The 6,979-nt window shown below is 38.9% G+C and overlaps 2 pseudogenes; both read left to right on the top strand.

Moving 5' to 3' along the window:
• The first annotated feature begins 1,630 nt into the window (after positions 1 to 1,630).
• LOC101839363 lies at positions 1,631 to 2,213 on the top strand (annotated as a pseudogene).
• A 1,392-nt stretch (positions 2,214 to 3,605) lies between these two features.
• LOC101839898 lies at positions 3,606 to 6,760 on the top strand (annotated as a pseudogene).
• The last annotated feature ends 219 nt before the right edge of the window (positions 6,761 to 6,979 follow it).

The following is a 6,979-nucleotide window of genomic DNA, read 5'->3' as shown; positions in this document are numbered from 1 at the left end:
GGTGATAACTGTGTATTTAATTTTTCAATGTGATGAGGCTGTAAACAACCAGATACAAAGCAAAACATATCATGTAAATTCTTAAAATAAGATTAAGAGGTTGTATGACTCATCGGAACCAAACTTAATCTTGATAGAATGCAGTAAGAATTCACAAAGGCAAAGGATCCAAAAGATGGAAAACAAAGAAAGTGAAAATGTTGATGTTCAGAAATCAGCAATTTTGATTATGAAAAAGATCAATGTTGCTTTATAATGTGTAGGACAGGGAAAAAATTGAGAAAGGTAGATACAAAGACTAGGACTTTGTTGGTAGATCTGGACTCAGCAGAGGTTCTGCTGGAAACATGTAGGCTGGGGATGAGTTGGACACTTTGCTTGTGATTGTACAGAATGACAGTCATGAAGAAGCTGTAACACATGATAATCATAGAAAGGAAGAATTCAGGACACACAATCAACACGGCATTGAGTAAGACAATGATTTCTTCACTCTCGAAAATTGAGAAACTTCCAAAGACTCATTATCTTGCTAAATATTTGCTATTCATTTGAATAAATGTGTACACTAAGAAAATGAAATTTATCAATATGTACAAAATCCACAGGAAGGATATGGAATATGTGATGTCCTTTGCAACTTTGACTTTATGATCTTTCCAAAAAGATTCCCTGGAACTGGCAATCATGGATTAGAAGGCACACAAGAGGCAACTGTTGCCAATAGACACATTCCATTCAAATCCTTGCATGTAAATTAGGAAAATGCATCCAAAACCACTACAAACATCTGTGTTTTAGAAAATACAGCATGAAGACAGGTAGACAAAGACTAAACCCTGCAACTCCATCCTTCTTTCCTATTACATCATTTGTTCTTCAGAGTTTCAAAATATGTCTAAGGATATTTGGGCGTTTGAAATATCTCCTATTTTGTCCTACATTAATCAATGTCATACTTTTGGCATAGGTCGTTTGTGCTTCATGCATCCCTCCTTGAGACACTATGTAGTCACAGAGGTATTTTCTTCCTAATTCCTCCTAATTTCTTCAATGTATTTGCTCCTGTGATTGGGACAGCTTTGTACTGATGTGTCATAGGTGGAAATTCATTTAAAATTGTCTCATTCACTGTGTTATGGATCTATAGTTGAGGTTAAAATGACTCCTGTGGATGTAGGGATAACGTTAGAATAGTAATATATTAGGTCAGTACCCAGACTTTCATTTTAGCACAGGACAGACACAGCTTTTAAGGTCAGCACTTGCTACTATGGCATCACACAGTATACAGTTAAGGAGTAGTTTTATGTCATTATTTGGACAATTGATTGGTGAAAGAAGCTCAATCCATTATCATTGTCATGAGGCAGCAGCAGTGCCACAAGCCTAGCTAAGTATCATTTGCCTGCAGTATGCCTAGCCAGACACCAGCCTGGTTGACCCCATGAAACTTGGACTTGCTATAGCAAGGCCTTGTAGGATGCAGCAAGAGGCAGGGGAGGGCTAAGCTTCTCTAGAAGACAGTCCTGGCCATGAGGAACATTAAGTTAGACTCATACAGCTCAGCTGGGTGGTTCAGAAAACCAATTTCAAAATGACAGATGACCAACACAAAACAGAGGTGGAGAGCTACTCCTTTGATGAATGAATGGAAGTAGAAGATGATGGACGGGCCCTAAAATGTTTTCATATGCCTTCAAGAAAAACCTAGTATGGGCTCTGGCAAGATAATGCATAAGCTGCTATGGGAACCACACAGGGGTGTTATGGCTTCCCAGTTTCAGATGGTACATCTCAATGCAGTGACAGTGGACAGTCTTCTGAACAACTTGCTGTTTGTACCATAGGGCTGGTGACCCAAACCTGAAGAGAGCTCCAGCAAACAAATAGAGCATACTTTAACATGGTTGGCTATCCATTCTCTTCCCAAGAACCACATAAAAGAATTGCCTTTCCAACATGGGACCTGGTACTATATGGCAAGGGTAATATGGATCAAGAGGAAGAGAATTCCTGTACCTACTAAGACTGCCCTAACCCTCCTTGTACTGTTATTGAGAAGGGACATCAAGAGTTCCACATTTGTGGGCATGGTCAGGAGGCCCCTTGCTTTGGCTCTCAGTTCCAGCAGAAGGAATGGCCTGACCAGAAAAAAAATCCACATTCTGGAGAGGTTGTATCCCTCTAAGCAAGAGCTTAAGCCTGAGTAATGAAGGGCTGAAGAAGGGGTAAAATCAGGACAAAAATGAAGTGAATAATTATAAAGCTGAGACTTATCAGGGTAGGATGAACTGATTATATTATTGTGATTTGATGTAATACTTGAAAAGTTTTTTAACAGAAATTGCATAGCACATATGACTAGTTGGAGAATGGAAATGCACTTTTTAAATCTGGTTTTGTCATGAAATACCTTGTTTTCTCCATGGATATTTATTGAAAGCTTTGCTGGTTTTAGTATTCTTGGCTGGCATCAGTGGTCCCTCTTGTAGAATATATACCCAGGACCTTCTTACTTTCATAGTTTCCATGGAGAAGTCAGGTATCATTCTGATAGGTTTTCCTTTATATGTAACTTGGCCTTTTCCCTAACTGCTCTTAACATTCTTTCTTTATCCACTATGTTTTGGGTCTTGATTATTATGTGCCAAGGAGGTTTTTTTTGGGGGAGTCCCCTCTATTTGGTGTTCTGTAAGCTTCTTTCACCTTCATTGGCATGTCTTCCTTTACTATGGGAAAGTTTTGTTCTATTATTTTGGTGAATTATTTTTCTGGCCTTTGGAGGTGGGTTTCTTTACCTTCTAAAGTATTATTCTTTAGTTTGGTCTTTTCACGGTATCCCATATTTCCTGGATATTTTATGTTAGGGATTTGTTGGACTTAAAATTTTCTTTGGTCGGTGAGTCTAATTCTCCTAGTGTACCTTCAATACCTGAGATTCTCTCTTCCATCTCATGTATTCTGTTGGTTATGATTGCATATGTAATACCTGAACTTTTTTCCCAGTTTTTCCAATTTCCATGATTCCTTCAGACTGTCTTTTTTATTGTTTGTATTTGTGATTTTAGCCCTTGCACTGTTTGAGTTTTTTCTTGCAATTTTTGGATTGTTTTTACTTCCATCTCTTTAAGGGATTTTCTCATATCCTCTTTGAGGGCCTCTATCATTTTCATGAAATTGTTTTTATTGTCATTCTCTTCTGTTACTTTGTGTTAGGGTGTTCCAGTCTTTGTGTTATAGGGTCTCTGGACTCTGTCAGTGTCACATCGGTTTTTCTTTTGTTTTATATTGCCTCCTTCCCTTCCATTCTTGCAGTTGGTTCAAGGACGTGCACCTTACTCTCATGATGGGTGTGGGACCATAGTTTCCTTTTGGTGCATGTAGGCAAGTCCAATGTTCTGGAAAATCTCCACTTCCTGGATTCAAGAATGTAGAAATGGATTAGGATGCTGGGATGCTTTCCATCCCACTGGGATGGATGGGAGCCCCAGAGGTAGATACAAGGCACAGGAGTGTGTCCTGGAAAGAGGCCCTGATGGTCTTAGTCATGTATGTGGAGCAGGAGACTGGGGTGCTTGGGTGCTTTGGTTCCTGCCGCAGGAATGGATGCCCCGAAGTGGCAGTCCCAAGCAGTAGTAGGCAGCCTGGAAATGGGCCCTGGATTACCTGGAACCATGTGTGGAACAGGAGACAAGTTGCCTTGGTTCCCACTGATCATCTTGTGTGTAGAGCAGGAGACTAGGGTGTGTTGGGTCCCGACACTTGGCTGGAAAATACAGCAGTAGACACAAATCACAGTCAGCCAGTCTATTATTAGTTCCCTGGTGGAGCAGGAAGCTAGGATACCTTGGCTCCTGACGCCTACTCAATGGAAGCCCCAGTGGCAGCGCACAGGCACAAACAGGTGGCCTGGAAATGTGTCCTGGTTTACCCGGAGCAATGTTTTGTATAGCCTGAAATTAACACCCCTTTTCTACCCTCTCCATGAAAAGTCACTTGCACAGTTCCCAACATATTCTAGAACCTGGGCAGTCAAAATGCCAACATTGCTGCCTACGGTTAGTTTTTGTTATCTGGCTTGCATATGTTAGATCTTCTGGCCAATTGCCGACAAAGATACAATCCTACTGGTACTTTCGCCCTTAAAATCTCTGTCTAAAATGCAGTTGATGTTTCTCTGTGTAACTATTACTATACATGCAGTCATAACACCCAATAAATACAGACACTAAATTTGACTGTGGTCATGAGAGGTGGTCATTGCGTTTTTACATGAATAAGTTATAGATTAAAAAATATTGAAAGCACAGAATTCATTAAAATGATTAATACGTTGACAATTCACATCATATTAAGAACTAGCTTTGTTAAAATAACACACACACACACACAAACACACAAGAATTAGGTTGTCTTTCATTACATTAATGGCTTCAATTTCAATGCTTCAGATGTATGTATAAATCTAACATTTTCATTAATTGTATAGGCTGTATTGTGACAGAACATTCCTATTTTGTAGAAGAGGAAAATCTATTTTTAAATAGATTGATAAAGTAAAATTTGCTGTTCTTTCAAGATACTATATCATAAGACTGTTATTTATGATTTTGCAAGCGAACTTTCTTACTCTTTTAAGAAAAATTACTCCATGGTCCCTTTGGTCCTAACACCAAGGAGAACAGAACAAAGACAAGTATTGAAAATGTCCCTCTTCAGATCATACACAATTAAACTTTATCAGGTGTCCTTCAGGGTTGACATTAATTCCATCAACTGACAGTGTCATGCCTTAATCCTCATTTTGACCACAAGGGAGATGAAGTTTTATCATATCATTGTGTTAATATCAATACATATGGGAAATGAGGTTTTATCATATCATTGTGTTAATATCAATACATACAGAATTCCCTCCTACACAGAGATACACTGTCTATTGCTATGATCCCTTAGGCCTTATGTAGTATTTACCATCTCAGAGAAATCTAATTTCATAGGTGAGTCTTGATTTCTTCCCTCCAGCCTGCAGAAGTTAAGACAGCCTCCTTCAAGCTATATAATTGTCCCCCCTGAACTGGTCTTTCTGTTTCACTAGAGATATCAGAACAGACAAAATGCCTACAGAAGAACTGTTCACCCCAGACACTTCAGCATTAAAAGGACTAAAGCAAACTATATGTGACATTGTCTTCAAGTACTCTTGAGTACTTCTTGGGACTGTTTGCTAAGGTTGCAGCTGTAGTTTTGTACCAGAAAGTTGTGGGTTGGATCCTTTTTATTGAAACAAATTGTGATAGTGTTTTGGGGTTCAACTCCTCTTCCTTTCCTTTGAAAAAAACTTAGGCAGTATTCAGGGACATGCTGCAGTGCATGTGAGATAATGGTGTGTTTCCTTATAGACTTTCATCACCATTTCTTGATGGTATCAACTTCCCTTTTAACTCTGGCTTCCAGAAGAAGTTAATGTTTTTTTTTCCTAGTGCATAGGGGAAAGTAAGGATAATTTTACCTTTGAAAAGTGGTGTAATAGTAATGAGGGTCTTCTAATGTCACATTTTTGTGCATAAAATGTAGAAAATTAACACAGGTCTGTGTTGTAGTCTGCTGATCAGTTCCTGGCATTTTGTCAAAAAGAAAAATCAAGAAAGGTGTCCAAAAAACAACCAAATCAGTTTTTAAATACAGAAATTCATGTGCCTGTTGTATTTGCAAATCTTCCCAATGAAGTTCACTGAAAATATGTGAAAAAGTGGTTCAATTTCAGAATGATAGTGGTTGGTGAATCTGCTCTAGGATAATCAACTCTCATAAACAGCTTATTCCTGACTGATCCCTGATCGCTATCCAGAAAGAATTAAACCAGGAGTATCAGAGAAATTTGAAAGATATGCCCAAATTGAGGCTTCAACTGTTGAGAATGAAGAGCAGGGCATCAAACTTCTGTTACAGTAGAGGACACACCTGCCTATGGGGATGCAATCACCTTCAGGGATTTGTGTATATATATATATATATATATATACATACATACTATATATATATATATATATATATATATATGTTGTGAGAGTAGCCTTTAACGGCTGAGCCATCTCTCCAGCCCTTTTTTTCCAGACAGGGTTTCTCTGTGGCTTTGGAGGCTGTCCTAGAACTTGCTCTGTAGACCAGGCTGGCCTCAAACTCACAGAGATCTGCATGCCTCTGCCTCCCGTGTGCTTGGATTAAAGGCATGTGCCACCAACGCCCGTCTTACAGGGATTTTTTAAAGACAATTATCTCCTATATTGATGAGCAGTTTTAATGCTACCTACATGATGGGAGTCGAAGGAACAGACAGCCTGTCTTTGATAACAGGGTACGTTGTTGCTTCAACTTCTAAATATTTGGACATGGATTGAAGACCGTAGATATTGCATTTATGAAAGTGATGCACAATAAAGTGAATATTATTCATGTCATTGCAAAAGCTGACACACACTGAAAAATGTGAGCAACTAAATAAAGGATTTTGGATTAAATTGAAGAGCATAACATCAAAATCTACCACTTACTGAATGCATGAACAGATGAAAATGAAGATTTTAAGGAACAGACTAGACTCCTCAAGGCCAATATCACATTCCCTGTGGTTGGCTACAACCAGTTTATGGAAGCCAAAGGAAAGAATGTCAGAGGACTTCTCTACGAGCGATGTGATGTGGAGCTCGAGAACCCAAAACACATTGACTTCCTGATTGACAAACACCTGACCTGATGGGGACTAACTTTGTGGTTCTTCTCTGTAAAGGAGTCCCACAGACTGTGAATTATTTTGGTCAGACACAGTTTCTGAATAACATTGCATGTAAATTTATTTTAATTTTCATAGATTTGACAGAGTAGTATTCCTTGGATCCACATCACTCTTAACTTTCTTTCAGGCCATCATGATCACAGCGAGGAATTTCAAGCTCAAGCCCAGAGTCCCCAGTAT

Source organism: Mesocricetus auratus, unplaced genomic scaffold, assembly GCF_017639785.1.
Source record: "Mesocricetus auratus isolate SY011 unplaced genomic scaffold, BCM_Maur_2.0 Super-Scaffold_100037, whole genome shotgun sequence".
NCBI classification, from domain to species: domain Eukaryota; kingdom Metazoa; phylum Chordata; class Mammalia; order Rodentia; family Cricetidae; genus Mesocricetus; species Mesocricetus auratus.
The sequence above is the reverse complement of the archived record's forward strand: the minus strand, read 5'-3'. Positions and strand labels throughout refer to the sequence as shown.